This window comes from Dendropsophus ebraccatus, chromosome 3 (genome assembly GCF_027789765.1).
Source record: "Dendropsophus ebraccatus isolate aDenEbr1 chromosome 3, aDenEbr1.pat, whole genome shotgun sequence".
Lineage (NCBI taxonomy): Eukaryota > Metazoa > Chordata > Amphibia > Anura > Hylidae > Dendropsophus > Dendropsophus ebraccatus.
Window position 1 is genome coordinate 29,793,214 of NC_091456.1, and position 20,784 is coordinate 29,813,997.

The 20,784-nt window shown below is 41.3% G+C and overlaps 1 long non-coding RNA gene across 1 annotated transcript in view; it reads left to right on the top strand.

Moving 5' to 3' along the window:
* The first annotated feature begins 11,496 nt into the window (after positions 1-11,496).
* The window catches only part of LOC138787002 (uncharacterized), a 49,198-nt gene continuing 39,910 nt past the window's right edge, over positions 11,497-20,784 (top strand). The window contains exons 1-2 of the long non-coding RNA XR_011362276.1: positions 11,497-11,657; positions 12,172-12,210. This is a non-coding gene — a long non-coding RNA (uncharacterized lncRNA). The remainder of the gene's footprint in view (positions 11,658-12,171; positions 12,211-20,784) is intronic.

Here is a 20,784-nt window from a genome sequence, read left to right on the forward strand (position 1 = left end):
TCCGACCTTCTCTTTCCCTTACCTTCCTACTGCTACTTCCTACCTTTATCTGGGGCTTATGTCACCTAATTAATTTCCCCACATTTATATTATTGTATGATCGGTTCCACCAGTCCTGTCCTCTGTTTACATCTACTAGTTTAACCTTACTAAATTCCTTTATTCATATACCTTTTGATTTCTTAATTCCCTCAAACTAGCCCCACCCCATTCCCACCCATTCCATTATATATAGACCTGAAGACTCGAGTGGGAAATCCAGTTAGGTACCCTATATGGGCCGCAATTTAAGCGGAGAACAGTGAGGCCCTTATGGATGTGGACTCGGGAGAGTTAGGGTCCTCATCAGGACTGCCCATCGATAGTTCGAGGGGGTCCAGGTGGGAGGCCTGAGACTTTGACCTGGGTCAAGAAGGTGAAATATGAATGGGATGCTAAAAGTGATATATAAAAAATATATATAATGGAGTGTGGAGGAATGAATCTGAAGAATGGATGGTGATGACCCTGTTTTGTTAATTTTGTTTCCTTTCTTTTTGTGCTCTGGTAGATAAAAAGAGTTAAAGTAGGATATGGCAAGAAGTAGGGGGTGAGATTCGAAGTGGGTATTGAGTCAAGTAATATATTAAAGGGTGTGTAAGACCGGTGAAACCAGGCCTGCCTTCTGCGAACTGATGAATGGAAATAGTTGGATAACCTTGCTTAGGATATCAAATTAATATACTGAAAGGAAGTAATATCCGCTAGTGAAGGTGTGGGATAAAAGTATATGTTACTACCTCTGATTTCTTTTCTTTCCTTTCTTTTAATATGTTTAATGTGTTTGTCAGTGTTTTTTGGAAAAATAAATTGTGAAAAAAAAAAATCAGACTTCTGTGAAATTAACTGTCCACTTAGGAAGGAACACAATCAATCAATCAATCAATCAATCTATCTATCAATCAATTTCACATGATGTTGTGAAAATGGAATAGACAACAGCTGGAAATTATTGGCAATTAGCAAGACACTCTGAATGAAGGAGTGGTTCTGCAGGTAGGGACCATAGACCACTTCTAAGTACCTATGCTTTCTGGCTGATATTTTAGTCACTTTTGAATGTTGGTAGTATGAACTCATGGTAACATGATCCTACAACCCACACAAAGTGGCTCAGGTACTGCAGGTAGGCAACCACTGACTGAGGGATAACACAGTGTCCAATGATTGGCTGAGCGGGCTGTGACTCTTGAGACACAAGAGTAACAGTGCACCAATCACTGGCCACGGTGCGGTTCACACGCTTAGTGATTGCATGAGAGCGTGGCCGAAGACAAAGAAGAGGACACCAGGGGGGATTGCAGACAGGTATACATAGATTCCTTAAGTTTGGTTATCAAAGTTTGTGAATTTTGGGTAATAATTTGCGAATGTCGCAAACCAAAATTTTCAACGCTTCGCCCATCTCTAGAGAGGGGTCTAGTTCAGCTAATAACCCCATGTCATGTGTTAATTCTCGTTGACATTGACGTATCCTTAGCTACCTTCAACCGTTGCCACTAGAGATACTGGTTTTTTTTTTTGTTGTTTGTTTTTAACTTTTGGAGGAAAGCTAATTTGTATGTCAAATTATAAACGTCATGACTGAACCTCAGCAGAACAGTGTTTCTGGTATCAACTAAAACCAAATGCGGTATGAGAACAGAGCACAGAGCCAAACATATTTAGAATGAAGCATTCTCAAAAGCGAATACTATTTGTGAGCATAAAAGTAAAACAATCAAATTCTACTCAAGTGGTTTGAAATGCTGAAACTAAACTACAGGAATGGTAATTATTGAATTCTATATTACAGTTTTTATAACCTTTTGATCTGATAACTGCTACATATCTTGCTTTCCAAATGGATTTTATGGTTTTCAGTAATACAAAGCATCCATATAAAGTGCAGGCTAGTAGTCGGCTTACTGTGCATTACACACGCGTGCATTGAAATGATGTGCAGGACAAGAATGTGTAGCTGGCTCAATGTTAAAGAGCATTTGCCTCATTTATATAAAAGGTAGCTAGCAATTTTGCTGATCAACTGTGGCAATTTATTTCTAAGTGTCCATTTACAAGATGTCAGATGAAGACTTTTATTTATAATCGTCATTTTAATTTCAACAAAGAGCTTTTCACTCATGTTCCATGCGCATTTTCTTGCAGACAATACCGATTATAAAAATTGGACTTTTATCCTCTTGCAATGGTGTTGACATATGGAAATGAATCAAATTGTAATAGGCATAATTACAAGAGCTCCATGTAGGGGTATAATTAGTGTCTTTTTGAGAAGCATTTCAATAAAAAAAAAAAAAAATACCAAAAGAAAAGTCCTATGAACAAGAAAACTAAGAATAGGTAGAGGAACAAGCTGAATGAGTTTTTCTTTCTTTAGCAACACTCAGTCACAAGCATACGGCTTTTTTCTTTTTTTTTTTTTTTTAAACGGGGTGGAGGTGGATTTATAAACTAAGTAAACTATAAACTAAGCCATGTTTATTAATAGAAAAAAATTAGGAAATTCCCCACTTTCCATTGTCCCTTCAGTAAAAATTAAAATGATTGTAATTTATTTTATTTTAATTATCAAGGCTTAATCACTTGTATTATAGAAAATGGAAAACGTTGACTGGCTGTCTCGACTAGGGAAAAAAAAATAAAAATAAATATATATATATATATGTATATATATATATATATATATATATATATATATATATACACACACACACACACACACACACACACACATATCTCTTTAGATTAGGGGCAAGTTCACATGCTATAAGACAGGGGCTTTTCTGTGACATGGCCATGTCACAGAATGGCCGCTCTCTGATAAGGTCAACCCGGTTGGACACGGTACCAGACGGATAAACAGGACTACTTTCGAATTGAATTGGGGCCACATTCGGGTGTGCCCGCATTCCAATTAACCATAGGAGACAATGTAAAGTACATAGGAGAGCTGCACTTTACATTGGCTGCACAGTAGGGATGAGCGAACTTTGGAAAAGTTTGGTTCGGTTCGATCCGGCGAACTTTCGTGAATTTCGGATCAGTCCGAACCGAACCGAAAACGAACTTTGCTCTAACGGCTGAATAATTGCAGCTACTATAGTGGGAGTGTGATAGGGTTTAGTTTCGTTTAGTTGCAGTTGCTATTACAATAAAAAAAAAGTGGGGAAAAAAATTCCAAAAATAATGAGAAAAAAAAAATAATAATAGGAATAAAATTAATAAAATATAGTGAATAAGAGTGCCAAAATAGTAAAAAAAAAAATATTGGAAATTTTTTTTACAAGGAGGATGCGGCAGCACTTGATTGCACCCAGGGCAGTATTGTTAAGAAGAGACAAGTTGAGAGGCAGGAGGAGGCAGCAGTTGATTGATTCCAGTCCAGTATTATTGAGGAGAGGCTACTTGAGGAGGAGGCAGCAGTTGATCGATTACAGGCCAGTATAATTAAAAACAGACTACTAGTGATCAGGGGCGGGTTAACTTTACCATAGGCCCCGGGCTGTTCACCAAGCCTGGGCCCCCCCACCCCACTGTAACTATGGAAGCACTAGCCTGGCGTTCATAGTACAGGATAGATAATGTCATGATGTCCTGATTTGTGCAAAATTGCCATAAAAAAATGTGATTTTTTGCAAATCATGGCAGAAGTGTAGCCAGGAGACAGTACACCATTGAAAGTATAAGTCTTTTTGGGCCCCCCAGGAGCTCAGGGCCCAGGGCTGCCGCCCAAAACGCCCCTATTATAATCCTCTACTGCTAGTGATGATTATATTTATATTTTTGTTCCTCGGCTTACAAAGTTCTGACAAACTAAATCTACTTACTCCTACGAAGCAGGTTCACTGGCCATGATACAATTGCATCTAGGGGGTCACGTGACTGTTTTGAGAAACAAAATAACAAATGTTTGTGTGTATATGCCAAGGTTATTTCGCCATTTTCTGTATTTTCATATCTGAAGAGTGAAAGCAATTCACTCAATTAGCTTATTAAGAACTGTGAAAGCAAATCGATGGAGGCAGATATGGTTATCGATAAATCACTCATCGACGTTTATGGACTAATCATACAAGTAAGTATTTGATAACGCCTTGCCATTAATGAGTTAATAAATGTTGACATAGGTGGAATTCTAACAGCTTACCGCTTTTCGGCTTATCATTGTGAGTCTGAGAAGCGATGTGTGTGACAGTCACTTGATGTATTTTTTAGAGTTAGTGTCAAAATTAAATGTACAGGTCTGGTCCTTTGAATATATCAGATATCTGTTCTCAATAATGCTTACATTCTGTCCCGGTACTATACATTGCTTCATTTTATATATGTGTTGTTAAAGGCTCTTTCCTTCCTAAATTATCAATTACAAGTTAGTCATGAATGATCTTTATTTATGACGAAGCTAAATGTTTATTATGGATTTTTGTGTGTAATTCCTATGGTTTGCCCATAAGGGTTAGCACTAAATCGCACAATACATTTATATTTGTTAGGGTACAAACACACACACGTGTACGCAGCAGATACGCAGCAGATCTGCAGCAGATTTGGTGGTGCAGATTTGATGCTGTGTTCAGTTATTTAGATCTAATCTGCTGCGTATTTGCTGTGTATTTGCTGCGTATCGTAGCAGTAAATAGGTTGCATATACGGTGTGTGTGTTTGGACCCATAGGCTATGTGTCTGTGTGAAACATAATGCAATGTATTTCCAAGTGTAGCCAATGTGCCGCTAATTATGTTTGATTCGCTATGTTTGTGCAATATCTCTTCCAGGAATTTATTATTATGGTCACCTGACGCTCATATATTACTAATGTCTGTACGTTTTTTGCTTTCAGCCAAACATGTGGAGACCAGGTGGTCCAGTGTGAGGGACAGATTCATCAGGGAGCGACGGCGGCTGATGAGGCGTGGGGCCTCACAAGAAGAACTCGGCTCTTTGCGTTTTGCCCCAATGCTGCGTTTCATTTTGAATGCCAGCAGATGGCGCCAGTAAGTGTGTGTCTTATTTGCATCTGTCCATGCTAGGATCAGATGATGTCAGTATTAGTTCAGTCTGTTATGTGTGCAGACATATAGACGTGTTACGTAGACAGAGATTATATACATCGAGCTTCCTGCAGGGGGACCTATATATTTCTGGAACTGGATAATAATAAAGTTACTAACAATAATGCTCCCCCTGCTGTACACTTAATATTCTTTATAAATGCAGCGTGCCCTAACTGGATACTAAAAATTGTTTAATAAGTCGATGATGTAAGACCTAACTGGAGTTCGATTTAGCTACAAAGGACGGACAGGATAAATGGCGACAAATGTGCCCCAATGATTACATATGACCTAACAATGTCCCACTCATTTCTCAAGCGAGATTTTTAGGGAGCCAAGGGCTAATTAGCGCAAGATGTGAGAATAAATTAATATTTCTCTGCAGACATATTATTTTCCCTGAGCATCATTTTTGGGGAGCAGTGTGTGAATGTTGATCAATAGTCTAGATTATGCGCAAATGTAAGGCTAACACCAGGGGCGTAACTATAAATGGCTGGACCCTATAGCAAAATTTTGATTGCCCCCCCCCCCCCCGACTGACCACTAAACGGTCAAGTGAAGTCATAACTACATAACTGCTAGCTCTGGTCAGGAGTGCTTGCAGTTAAAGGGACATTTGTAAAACCCAGGAGACCAGCAGGGCCACTCGGTGCTGCAAACGATGACGGCTCAGGGGGCCCAGTGTATTGCAGGAGCAGGCCATGGGGCCCCCTGATGCGGCGGGCCCCATAGCAGCCGCTATGGCTGCTATAGTGGTAGTTACGCCCCTGGCTAACACATTGGACATACTGGATAAAAAAGAACACAAAAAGCCTAAGTAAAATCCTGCATTGGATGCATATTGGTTCTTGAGAATTGTTACAATGTTGCTAACATGTTTGTAATAACAGATTTTGTCCACTGTTCATTTGTCAGCAGAGATGAAGAAGCTCAACAAACAGCAGAGGCCTCATCAGATGAAGAGAATAAAGAACCTCATCTGACGGGGCACACACCATGACTCCACCACCAAGAGGCCAAGAGGGCCCTGTTGAGCCTGGGCAGGGAGACGAACATCTGGCTTGACGTTAAAGAATAAATTGTGGGCGGCCTGCACTCCCTCTTATACTAAGGTTGTTGTTGGCATAAATGATTGTGATTATTAGTCACACAGCCTCTGCCCCGCCCCCCCCCCTCAACCACTATCCTGTGCTTTATACTATTTCAAGCATGTAATAAAGATATTTTGTGATATATCGGTGTTTGACTATTTTCTGGATATCACAAGTTTTTTACTTCCTATCTCTGCCTATCTCTCCCTCTCTCTACCTCCCTGTAAATATCTACTTGTTTGCCTATCTATCTATGTGCTTTCCCTCCCTAACTAGCACGGAGCTCCTCTCTCTCTGCAGTCTAGAAACACAATGAGAAAGAGCATGGATGCTCAGGCACTTCCTGTTCCTGTAGTGATGTCACACACCTTGATATTCACATAATAAAAGGATAAAAGGGATTATAGGAGTAATAATTCCTTATATCCTCTTCCATTCTGTGAAAACAATACAGTTTTGCGACGCCGTTGTGGTTTTAACGAACTTCGTCACAAACTTTTTGAAAGTTCGTTCGGTACCGAACCAAACTTTTTGCAAAGTTTGTAACGAATCTGGTTCGTAACGGTTCGGTTCGCTCATCCCTACTGCACAGTCAATTTTGTGTGGCCGCTTTTCAAAGAATAGCGGCCACACAGTAAGGACATGTCAGTTTTCAGTGCAGGCGCATGGATTTCCGTCCGAAGTGTATACAAAGTGTACACATTCCAGCCAGGATTCCATAGAAAACAATGTCATTTGACACTTTAAATAAATAGAAGTCGGTTTTGCAAGGTCTTGGAAGATAATTAGAAGGTGACTTACAGATTTAACATCCACAAGATAAAATGCACGAAAAGCCTATAGATGCACTCACCCACCTTTCCCACTTGTCTATGATCTTCTAGCCTCAGGTTCAAACTTTTACAAATTATCCCAGTTTTACATCATGGCACCTAGCAGGGAAACTGCATCTCCCAGCGTGCATTGTGAATCAGAACCAACTGCTGGGTACTCGCCCCTGTCTTGTAGTATCTTCCCACCACTGGCAAAATTTGCCTATGTCTAGCACATTAAAAACAATGAGGGAGATTTATTAACCCCTTAGTGAACGCCGATACGGCTTTTTACGGCGGTCACTAAGGGTCCTTATTCTGCTGCCATCAGCTTTTTACGGCGATGGCAGAGAATAAGGCTGCGGGGCCGGGGTACCCCCCCCCCCCGTACCGACGATCGCCACTATTAACATTATAGCGGCAATTAAAGGGGATTACCGGTGCCGCCGCCGCCTTTCATCTCCCCCCACCGTGAATCTATGGCGGGGGGAGATGAAATAAGTGTCCCCCAGACCTCAGATCAGCCCGCCCCCCAGTAGGGCGATCACTAACCCCCCTCCCCCGGCGGCCATCATTCCCAAGATGGCCGCCGCCGTCGCTGTGAACAGACTAACGTCTGTTCACAGCGATGGAAAAGTTAAAATGAATGAAAGCCCCATGCTCTCCGCCACCGGAGGTAGCGGAGAGCATGGGGCAGTGATCGGGGACCGCCCTGTGGGGTCCCGGTAAAAGCAATCAGCGGTATATACTATAAACCGCTGATCGCTTCTGCCACGTGCATCCCGGCACTTTTTATCCCCTGTCACCATGAATGATTGGTGACATGGGGATAAAAAGTCAGTCACCCCCCCGTCCCCCAGTCACCCCCCCCCCCTTCCCCATATACGTTACCTGATCCTGGAGCTCCTTCCTCCTCGGCGTCCTGGCTGGTTTCTGTCACTGAACTATGATTACTGAGATAGAAAATATCACAGTAATCATAGTAATACAGTGAAAATGAATGTATAAAGTACAAAAAGTGACAAACATACAAAAAATAAAACACACACTTTTTATTATAGTAATAATTGCAGTTTACTCCCAAATTACCCCTAACCCCCCCAGATTACCCGTAACCACTGCACGTTGCCCGTAACCACCGCACGTTGCCCGTAACCACCGCACGTTGCCCGTAACCACCGCACGTTGCCCGTAACCACCGCACATTGCCCGTAACCACCCCAAATTGCCAGTGACCCCCTCCAGATTGCCCGTAACCACCCCAAATTACATGTACCCACCCCAGATTACCTTTAAGCACTTCAGTTTATCAGTAACAATCCCAGATTGTCTGTAACCCTTCCAGGTTGCACATAACCCCCCCAGGTTGCCCGTAATCACGCCAGATTACATGTTACCCCCCAGATTGAACCGCACGTTGCCTCTGACCATGCCACGATGCCTCTGACCACCGCACCTTGCCTCTGACCACCGCACGTCGACTCTTACCACCACACGTCGCCTCTGACCACGCCTTGTTGCCTCTGACCACCCCAAATTTCCAATGACCCCCTCCAGATTGCGGTGCCCATGCCAGATTACAGGTACCCACCCCAGATTGCCTATAAGAACTTCAGTTTATCCATAACCACCCCACATTGCCCGTAACCACCCCACGTTGCCCGTAACCACCCCAGATTGTCTGTAAGCACTGCAGGTTGCCCGTAACCACCCCACGTTGCCCGTATCCACTCCAGATTGTCTGTAAGCACTGCAGGTTGCCCGTAACCACCCCATGTTGCCCGTAAGCACCCCAGATTGTCTGTAAGCACAGCAGGTTGCCCGTAACCAGCCCACGTTGCCCGTAACCACCCCACGTTGCCTGTAACCACCCTAAATTGCTGTAACCACAGCAGGTTGCCCGTGACCACCGTACGTCGCCTCTGACCACCGCACGTCGCCTCTGACCACGCCACGTCGCCTCTGACCACCGCAGGTTGCCTCTGACCACCGCAGGTTGCCTCTGACCACCGCACGTTGCCTTTGACCACCCCAAATTGCCAATGACCCCCTCCAGATTGCGGTAACCATGCCAGATTACAGGTACCCACCCGAGATTACCTATGAGCACTTCAGTTTATCCGTAACCACCTCACATTGCCCGTAACCACCCCAGATTGTCTGTAAGCACTGCAGGTTGCCGTAACCACCACACGTTGCCCATAACCACCAAACGTTGCCCGTAACCACAGCAGGTTGCCTGTGACCACCCCATGTTGTCCATAACCACCCCACATTACCTGTAACCACCTCAGGTTGCCCATAACCACCCCAGACTGTCCGTAACCACCCCACATTACCTGTAATCTCATTTTTTTAAATTTTATTTTAGTAACTGCGCTATTCTTATAACCATTACTAGCTGGGGTTTGGCTCCAGTAAATTGGCACTCCTTCCCTTCTGAGCCCTCCTGTGTGCCCATACAGTGCTTTATGCCCACATATGAGGTACCTTTTCACTCAGGAGAACCTGCATTACAAATTTTGCGGTACATTTTTTCTTTTGTCCCTCGTGAAATTGAGAAATTTCAAACTAAATGAACATAATATTGGAAGAATTCGAGTTTTTCATTTTTACTGTCTTCTTTTGAATACTTTCCTGTAATACCTGTGGGGTAAAAATGGTCAACACACACCAAGATGAATTATTTGAGGGGTGCACTTTCCAAAATGGGGTGACCTATGGTTTTTTTTCTCTCTGCTAACACTACAGGGGCACTGCAAACGCACCTGGCGCTCAGAAACTTCTTCAGCAAAATCTGCATTGGAAAAGCTAATTGGCGCTCCCTTCCTTCCGAGCCCGGCTGTGTGCCCATACAGTGGTTTACGACCACATATGGGGTACCGTTGTACTCAAGAGAACCTGCGTTACAAATTTTGGGGTGCTTTTTCTCTCATGTTCCTTTTGAAAATGAGAAACTTTAATCTAAGTGTAAATATTATTGGAAAATTTTAATTTTCCATTTTTTTACTGCCTAATTGTGAATACTTTCCTCCAGCCCCTGTAGGGTTGAAATGCTCATTATACCCCTAGATTAATTCTTTAAGGTGTGTAGTTTCCAAAATGGGGTCACTTATGGGGGTTTTCAGGATACCAGACTTCTAAATCCATTTAAAAAAAGAACTGGTCCCTAAAAAAAAATCAGTTTTGGAAACTTTCACGAAAATGTGATAATTTGCTGATAAATTTCTAAGCCCCATAACACCCTAAAAAAGTAAAATACGTTTACCAAATTATGCCAGAATAAAGAAGACTTATTGTTAATGTGACTTAGTAACTAATTCATGTGCTACAATGTTATTTTTTTGGAAGCAGAGAATTTCAAAGCTCATAAAATGCAATTTTTTTAAATTTTTCATGATATTTTGATATTTTTCACAAAAAACACACACAAAGTAGTGACCAAATTTTGTCACTAACATAAAGTGCCATATGTGACGAAAAAACAATCTCAGAATCGCTAGCATACAATAAAGCATCACTGAGCTATAAGAGCATAAAGTGAGACAGGATTTTGAAAAATTAGCCTGGTCATTAAGGCCCAAACTAGCTGCAGCACGAAGGGGTTAAACTGGTGCAAAGTAGAACTGGCTCAGTTGCCGCTAGAAACCAATCAGATTTCACTTTTCATTCCTCTCAGATTCTTTTAAAAATGCAAGGTGGGATCCGAATGGTTGCTAGGGGCAACTAAAACACCAGTTTGATAAATATCCCATCTATCTATCTATCTAGATCTAAATAAAAAATTTCCAGCAGCACTTTGCCTGAAGGTGGTAGCGGGTGCCAGCAGATCCAGGTCAGAGACCACTGACCAAGCGTAGATAAATGAAGTAAAGTTCACAGCACTCCAGATGTATGCCAAAATCGTGAGGTGATTTATTCAAAAGAACATGTGAAAAATAACAGCAAGCACAAGTGAGACGTTTCGGTGGCCCCTGCCACCATTTTCAAGCGTGCAAAGTGAAACACAAAGCAAACATTTATACATTAAAGTTGCAAGTGATAGGTGATTACAAATTAAACAATTAGTATCATCTGTGTGGTTAGGTCACGATGGGTGCTGAATCCACCCCCAGTGATTTACATATGGTGATGTCAGAGTGTTGTTATAAAACACATGTGAACTGGGCTGTATGTGAGACAACTATAAAACCCATGTGAACAGTGCTGTATGTGAGACAGCTTGAAACATTTGGCCATTAGCCACACTGTATAAAGTCCTATAAGAGTCTCTGTAAATAAGTCCAGATAAGTAAGCATAGTAGTACAAGATTCACCGGATGAGGATGCTCACCATTCCTCTGCACTCTGGAGTCCGATTACAAGGAAGGCAGGATAGTCATGTGATGACTCATGTGCAGGTAGCTATAGTAACCTGCTGACGCTCTCACATCCACCCTAGGAACACACTTGGATGAGTAACACTTTACGATCCAGACTCGGCTGTTTCAATGACTCTCCTGGACAGGACAGTCAAAAGACTTGCCCTGCTGTTTGCTCATCCCCCAGGAATAAGGAGTTCTACAAGCAGCTTGGACTTTGCTCTGTCACAGCAAACCACTCCTGGTTCCAACTGATCACTCCAAAAGTCACACAGTGTCAATTCCAACATACAGGTAAAGATCCTCATTGAGCGTTGATATCCGGTCAAGGTAGTATATAAGCAAAAATATTTACAGTGGACTCCAGTGGGACATGGTGAGTTCTCCATCCATAACATTTAGGTAGAAAAAGAAAAGTAAATTAAATTTATCAATTTGCACATATGTAGGTGTTTCACATAATAATCCATTGGAGCAGTATGAGCACGTAGGAGATGTGCTATCTGAGCATGCCCGCACTGACCTTAAATTCTACATTGAGGCCCATGTCACCCAATGTACCTAGGTCATGTATCCAATTTAGTTCACGTTTTTTCAAGAGAGTCAGGCGATCCCCCCCATATTTCAGAGGAGGTACTCTGTCAGTAATCATCACTTTTAGGTCTTTCTCAGTGTGGCCAGCTTCCACGCAATGTTTATTAATGGGAAGATCTAGTTTTTGCTTCCTCACAGTATATCTGTGGTGTCCAAACCTGGTTTTAAGATTGTTGGTGGTTTCACCTATATATGTTTTTTTTTTTTTTTACAGGGACACCAGATCGCATACACTATCCAATCGGATAAGCAGGTAAGAAAGTGTCTGATTTTATATTGTTTTTGTGTACTTTGATGTATGAAATGGGTTCCCTTTACCAGGTATTGATCTTGGAATGCAGATGTCTGTCTTGACAATTTTATCCCTCAAGTTCTGACTTCTTCTGTATGATAAGAGTGGAGGGTTCTGTAGGAAAGAGTAACGGATTATGTACCAATGTTTCTGAATGCTTCTACCAATGCGTGTTAACAGGTTGGTGTAGGTAGTAATGAAGGGGATACAATCCTTATTCTTGTCACTAGCTGATCGTGTTTTTTAATAGCTCCTCCCTGTTCAATGACAGTACCTTCTGTTGACATTCCTCTAATAGTCTCCTGGGGTACCTGCGTGTTTGGAAGTCTTTAGACATATTATGTAAGGCTGGTTGTAACTCATAATCATTGTCAATGATACGTTTTGTGCGTATCATTTGACTGTATGGTAATGAATCAATCATCCTCCTGGGATGGCAGCTGGTGTAGTGTAATACATTGTTGCAGTCAGTAGGTTTCCTGTAGATTTTTGTACTCAAAGTATTACCTGTAACAGTAACCAGGACATCAAGATAGTGTATTTGTGGGCCTGAGAATGTGGCAGTGAATTTGATGGTTTCATCTATGCTGTTGAAAAATTGCACAAAAGATATGAGTGCCTCCTCACCCCCTGTCCATATCATGAAGGCGTCATCAATGAACCTCCAACAAACCGGAGCATTTCTAAATTGTGGAGATGTGATGTTCTTCCAGAGAGGCCATGACGATGTTAGCATACGTGGGTGCGACATTCGCGCCCATCGCCACGCCTCTCTTCTGCAAGTAAATCCTGTCATTTAACATAAAATAATTATTACATAGCACCAAATCCAACAATTGCATTACAAAGTCACATTGTTTAGCAGATAGCGATCATTTGTGTAAGGATGTAGCAGTTGTTGTCATTCCCATGTCATGTCTGATGGACGTATAGAGGCTTACTATGTCCAAAGTCACTAGTAATGCCCCTGATGGTATTGTGACATTCTTAATGTTGTTTAAAAAATGGGTGATATCACGTAGGTAGAATCTTGACTCATATACTAATGGCCGCAATACTTTATCCAAAAAGATAGAAATTTGGTTCAAAATGCCCCCACGGTCAGAGACAATCGGCCTACCCGGGGGACTGTCCAATTATTTGTGAATTTTTAAAAGCGGCATTTTGGGATATTTAACTGTAAGGAATTCTGCTACCTTGTCATCAATAATGTCATGATTCAGACCCTCCTGTATAATGTTGTCAATCTTTTTTTGTATGGTAAATTTGGGGTCACTAGGTAACTCACAATGCACTTCAGAGTCTTGCAAGTGTCTATACGCTTCCAATAAATATTTGTTGCAATCCATGACCACGATCGCCCCGCCTTTATCGTCGGGTTTGATGACAAGATCGTGGTCATGGATAGGACAGAAATTTAACCCTTTTGTTAATATATCTACATGCTTATCTGTTAAAGTAAATTAAGAGATATTTACCACACAGTTTTTTTGCGGGTCACCATCTTCGGTGTGTTGGATTTGCTGTTGGCTCACGGACATTTCTCTTTTTCTGTGTCTTTTCCTTTTCCTTCCTCCTCTCCGGGTCTTGCGCTGGTTTTGGTTCGTTGTCCTAAAAAAGGCTCCCCACTGTCACCAACCAGTTCAGAAGTGATGCTACTGTCTTTTTTCTTGATTTTCCTGTTGTTGCGATCTCCTTGTTTAGTCCAAAGGTACACTTTTCCTCTTTCATAGTCAAATGAATCTCTCTACCATTTATGTTTTTTCTCTTGTTGTAATCCCGACCTGAATTTTTCAAAAAATGTTTGTTGCTCTGACATAAATTTAGAGAAGTCCTCAGTGGTTAAGACATTCCTTAAAGCATTTTCTGCATCAGTAGCTTTAGATTTAATGTCCACTAGCTCTCTCTGTAGGCTCTCTCTGTTCAATATGTAACAGTAATCTCTAATACATACTTGTTGGAGATTATCTCAAATTTGTGACGAAAGTCCATATCCTCTAGTAGCATGTTAGGTCTAAGTTTGGTCCTCATACGTCTTGGTATCCTTTTCTCCCTGAAGTATGTGGCCAAAGTGCTAATATGTAGTCTGATGGTATTCATTCGTTTACACAGGTCTTCGTAGTTTCTCTGAATATTAATGGCCGCAGGCGCGTCCAGAAAAGGTGCATCACCTTCTACCTCTTTCATAATTCTACCCAAAAAGCTAATGGGTGTGCAGCTGTAGTAGAAGGTAATTTCTCGGTCAATGTATGGTCCTCAGTATCCATGTTAGATGCAAGTGCCAGCTTTCAGTCTATATAGAACCAGATAAAAAAGTTCCAGCAGCACTTTGCCTGAAGGTGGTAGTGGGTGCCAGCAGATCCAGGTCAGAGACCACTGATCAAGCGTAGATAAATGAAGTTAAGTCCACAGCACTCCAGATGTATGCCAAAATCGTGAGGTGATTTATTCAAAAGAACATGGTGTTATGGATAGAGAACTCACCATGTCCCACTGGAGTCCACTGCAAATATTTTTGCTTATATACTACCTTGACCGGATATCAACGCTCAATGATGATCTTCACCTGTATGTTGGAATTCACACTGTGTGGCTTTTGGAGTGATCAGTTGGAACCAGAAGTGGTTTGCTGTGACAGAGCCAAGTCCAAGCTGCTTGCAGAATTCCTTCTTCCTGAAGGTGGGGGTATGAGCAAACAGCAGGGCAAGTCTTTTGACTGTCCTGTCCAGGAAAGTCATTGACACAGCCGAGTCCGGACCGTAAAGGGTTACTCACCCAAGTGTGTTCTTAGGGTGGATGTGAGAGCGTCAGCAGGTTACTATAGCTATCAGCACATGAGTCATCACATGACTATCCTGCCTTCCTTGTAATCGGACTCCAGAGTGCAGAGGAATGGTGAGCATCCTCATCCTGTGAATCTTGTACTACTATGCTTACTTATCTGGACTTATTTACAGAGACTCTTATAGGACTTTACACAGTGTTGCTAATAGCCAAATGTTTCAAGCTGTCTCACATACAGCACTGTTCACATGGGTTTTATAGTTGTCTCACATACAGCCCAGTTCACATGTGTTTTATAACAACACTCTGACATCACCATATGTAAATCACTGGGGTTGGATTCAGCACCCCTCGTGACCTAATTACACAGATGATACAAATTGTTTAATTTGTAATCACCTATCACTTGCAACTTGAATGTATAAATGTTTGCTTTGTGTTTCACTTTCCATGCTTGAAAATGGTGGCAGGGGCCACCGAAACGTCGCGCTTGTGCTTGCTGTTATTTTTCACATGTTCTTTTGAATAAATCACCTTACGATTTTGGCATACATCTGGAGTGCTGTGGACTTTACTTCATCTATCTATCTATCTATCTATCTATCTATCTAGCTATCTATCTCCTATCTATCTATCTATCTATCTATCTATCTATCTATCTATCTATCTATCTATCTCCTATCTATTATCTATCTCCTATCTATCTTCTATCTATCTATCTATCTATCTATCTATCTATCTATCTATCTATCTCCTATCTCCTATCTATCTCCTATCTATCTATCTATCTATCTATCTATCTATCTATCTATCTATCTATCTATCTATCTAGCTATCTATCTCCTATCTATCTCCTATCTATCTCCTATCTATCTATCTATCTATCTATCTATCTATCTCCTATCTATCTATCTCCTATCTATCTCCTATCTATCTCCTATCTATCTCCTATCTATCTCCTATCTATCTCCTATCTATCTATCTATCTATCTATCTATCTATCTATCTATCTATCTATTCATCTACATAGATAGATTAGAGAAATAAAGAGAAATGAAACAACATTGTCTCCTTTCCCCTATACTACTCAGTAGAGGTTGCTGTTTCCCCGCCCTTGGCCAGGTGATCACTGTATGATGTCATTGGTGGCTGGGGTTACAGATGAAGTCTTACAGCTTGCCTGGCAACAGTAGAGACAGAGATCATGTGACCCTCAAGTCCCCTCAAGTAGCAAGTCTAAAAGGTTCATAGAGCTATGTGTCATAGTATTTGTCAAACAGATGTTTTATGAACATCTATGAACCTCATCCAGGAGACTTTATGTACACATGCCCTAATACACCATTACCTGTTACATATTTGTTTATTCTATTGCACTTGCACTTTATTTTCCATATATGGGCGAATATTATGAATTGTACTGTATTGCTAACCCAGGGGCCCTCATATCTTCATGCTGTTTTTATTTTATTTTATTTTTTTGGAGAGTTACTTACAATAAAATGTATATATATATATATATATATATATATATATATATATATATATATATACATATATATATATATATATATATATACTGTATATATATTAGGGATGGTCCGAACCGAGTTTGATTCGGGTTCGTACGAACCGGTACTCTCGGCAATGATTCCCGCTGGCTGGGTGGTTACAGCGGGAAGACCGCCTGGAAAACTGGGATACAGCCACAGCCATAGGCTGTATCCCAGTTTTCCAGGCGGTCCTCCCGCTGTATCCTCCCCCCTGCACGGAGCAGGCAGGCAGTGGGAATCTGATACCGAGCGTTCGGCAGTTTTGGACCATCCCTAATATATATATATATATATATATATATATATATATATATATATATATATATAATATTTTTTTAACTAATGGTGATCTGGGCTCTCTATAACTAATTTACTATGTAGTGGGTAATTCATTTGTAGGTGTTAATAATATAAATGTTTATTTTTTTGTAAAATAGAAGCAATTTAGTTTTACATATTTTAACTACTGATTTATAGCTAAAATAATATTGGTGAACAGTACGTTATTTTGTGGATTTGTGATACAAAAATAGTTTCTAGGTTTTTTCACTTATATTTTTGTCATTGTTTTGTTTGTCAACTGGTTTTGTTAAACTTTTAAAATCTCAATAAAAATTAATTCAATTAGAAATATGTGAAAGACAGTTAACTGGAGTAAACCCATTAACAGCAGTCTCGTTGTAGAAGTTAACTAATACAGGGCACTTAAAATGGTATTTATGATGGCCAGTGGGGACAGATTAAATATGGATATACTGTATGAACTTGCTAAACAGTTTAAAATGAAGTGTCTGCTCTTCATGCTTAATACCAGTTATGCGTCTTTTTCCTTCTGTCCTTGGTGCTGACCTGGCTAGACTTGGAAAAATTGCTCTACTGAGGGATCATTGAAAAGAGTGGCACATAAAATGTCTATGACATTTCACACATTGAGGTAACATCCCAGACAGCTCACTTGAAAGTCAGAAATGTAAAACAGCAATCCCAAATATATTTTTAGAAGAGAAAATATTTTTATAATACATTTCTATTTAATAGCTTTGCACATTAAGGTCCCTTTCACACACCAAGATCTGATCCATCCAAGAATGGATTTTTCAAACTAGATGGAGCCTATTGGAAAAAAAAATTGAAAATGGCAACAATGCATAAAATACTGAAAAACATGACATGGAGAGAAAGGAACGGCTGCACATCCCATCTATGGCTGATACTAATGCCGCTAGCCCAAACAACACAAGTATGTTTTACTCCCTTTTCTGAACAACTCGCACTCCTTTAACCAAGACCCACATGACCAAAATTAGCAGGATATGCCTGTGCTTACATGTCAGTACCTTATGTCTTCCCCATTCTGTGTGAACAGCAGTGGTGAGTGTAATACCATATTCATACTTGTGTTGTTTGGGGGCAGCCTTCCCACCGGTGGTGCTGGCCGGGTTCTGGTGGGGCATTTAGAGTTTTGGTCCTGTGACATTGGGGTTGCTGGGCCATTTCATGGACTCCCTTCCCTACATGTGCACGCTTTGCGGGGTTGGCGACCACTGACCGACACGGTGTGGAGTTAGCGTAGGGACCCGTGTGAACCAGGGGACCTGCACGTGGTACACGGGGCTATTATGGTTTGATCAAATTATATACAGACACCCTGGTGTTGATGTTTAAAATAGGCCTAGCGGCATTAGTATCAGCCATAGATGGGATGTGCAGCCGTTCCTTTCTCTCCATGTCGCATAAAATACTAAAATGTTTTATGGAAATTTAAGATAGCTTGCTTTTGATTTTCCAAAAATTAGGATTTCTTTAAACAATAACAATTTAAACAAGGGCAATAAAAAGCATACGCTACCTATAAACAATCCTTGCCTATCAAACAAAACTACAGTAATTTCCTGCGTAAGACTACTTTTTAAGGCCCCCTTCACATGTCCGGAAAAAAACACCCAAATTTCCTATCAGGAAATCCGGATGGATTTCCGGACGCGTAGACTTTCATTAGACATGGACACCCTTCAGGATTTTTCTGGAAGGGGTTTCCTTTCCAGAAAATAGAACCAGATTTTTTAGAGCCGGTCCTATTTTCATCTGGAATTCGGGCCCGGACCCCTATAGAAGTCTATGGGAGCGCCTGAGCCCCTGACGCTTTCCTGATGCACATAAGGAAAGCGTCTAGAGTTCCGCACAGCCGGACTACGAGAGTCGGCACCCACAGGCGTCCTGCTGCCACTCGGTGTGCCCCGTCCTCCTGATGCCTCCTCCTCTCTTCCCTGGACCTCCTCAGCGCCGACCCCCCCCCCCCTTCTGGGCCTGAGCAGAGCCCCGGCAACCCCCTCTGGTTGCTGCCAAAGCCTCCTCCCGCCCCGCGGCAGGTCAGGTCATGATGGGAGTTAAACTTCTGCCGCCTGTGGCCATCCAGGTTGCAGAGGTACAACTCCCATCATGCCCTGCAACCTGGGTGGCCACAGACTGCAGAAGTACAATTCCCATAATGACCTGTCAGCCGGGCATGATGGGAGTTGTAGTTCTGCAAGCTGTGACCATCCAGTTTGCAGAACTAAATCTCCCATCATGTCCTATTTTTTCTTCTAATCAGGAAATCCTGAAGACATTTCCTGTTGGTTTCCTGAAGGTAAAAATGGATTACTGTCAGGAAATCCTGATACTTTCCTGATGACATTCGAGGCCTCCTGATCAGGATTTCCTGACAGTAAAAACTGACACGGACGTGTGAAGGGGGCCTAACCCAGGAAAATTTTGTCAAAGTCAGGTGTCGTCTTATAGAACGGGTGCTGAAAAACTTCGGAACCGGACTGGAGAATCTGCGGTTGCCACATATGGTGGGAGGAACTCATTGGGGTTTTACAAACTGGTTTCTTTGTGTGACCTGGACAGTATGAAATTGGCATTGCACTGGAGCACTTCACACTTTATTTTGGCAACAGACTGGACTGGTGTGTTATGAATTTGTTATGAAGTATTTGACTCCCTATATATTTTATGTATCATACTATATAAATTATGCTACTCCATTTTGGTTTTAATTTGTCTTTTGTGTATATGTTTATAATGGGATATGATTGGATTTTTTGGTATTAATTAAAAAAGATATTTTTGGGTGTAAATTTGGATTTATGGTAGTTCTATAATGTAACAATGACTGCTGGGCTTGAAGAATTAAGAAACTAACATGTAATTTATGTCTTGCTCATATTTCTTATCATGGTCTCCATAGCAACAGACTACAAAGTGTCCCTTTCCGACATCTGATGTACATGTACGTCACAATGTAAGGTCAGTGAATATGGAGTGGTCTCGGAAGCTGATCAAAAGCACTCTAGATCACAAGCAGATTGATGAATAATTAAAAAAGCTCTAAGTGTGATGAACCACACCGAACAGCTGACCATCTAAGCAACCTGGATGCTGCACATGTATAACAGTGTTGAGGGAAGTTGGTTCTAAATGCAGTCTAGAACTCTTTCAAATTTAAAAGGTTTAAGGTGTACAATATATTTGTAGGTGTCCTAACTTTTACAATTTCACCCCCCCCCCACTCACTGTAGTATTAAACTACATTATTAATATTTTCTTCTAGAGTATTTTTACCATATTTTCTAGCTTCATTGTATGTCATTTTTTTGTTAATCTGTCATTTATTTTGCATTACTTACAGTGTAACAACTTTACAGAAATCAAACGTACAAGTGATTATAAAAAAATCTGTAATTCCTTCTGCACTTACAAGGCTGTTTTCTGGCTTCCCCGACACACACTTTATATCTGATCATTATCAAAGCAAAGTAGTGTACATTACAGAGAAGCAAAGAAGCATTTTAACCTATGTGGGGGGGGGGGGGAGGAGAGAACCAGCCCTGCAGTTTGGAGACTATCTAGCTACATAAACGCTAGGTTCATAGGTTAGACTGCTTAGTGCTAGTCTGGGAACTTGGTGAGAGTAGATTTCAGGATGTTGTACTGTATTGTGCTTGCTCCTTTACTGCAAACTGCATGGGCTGGTTCTCTCCTCTCTCTGCTCACTCATCCCCCTCGACCCATTCCTCACTATAAGTTGTAATTATATCACTTTACTACTCTGCAACAGATAAGAAATGAGGAGAGGAGGCTGAAAAAAGAAGGAGCGTCTGTGAGCACAGAAGGAAGCTCTTTTACCTAATAAATAACCTATTGTATTTCAAAT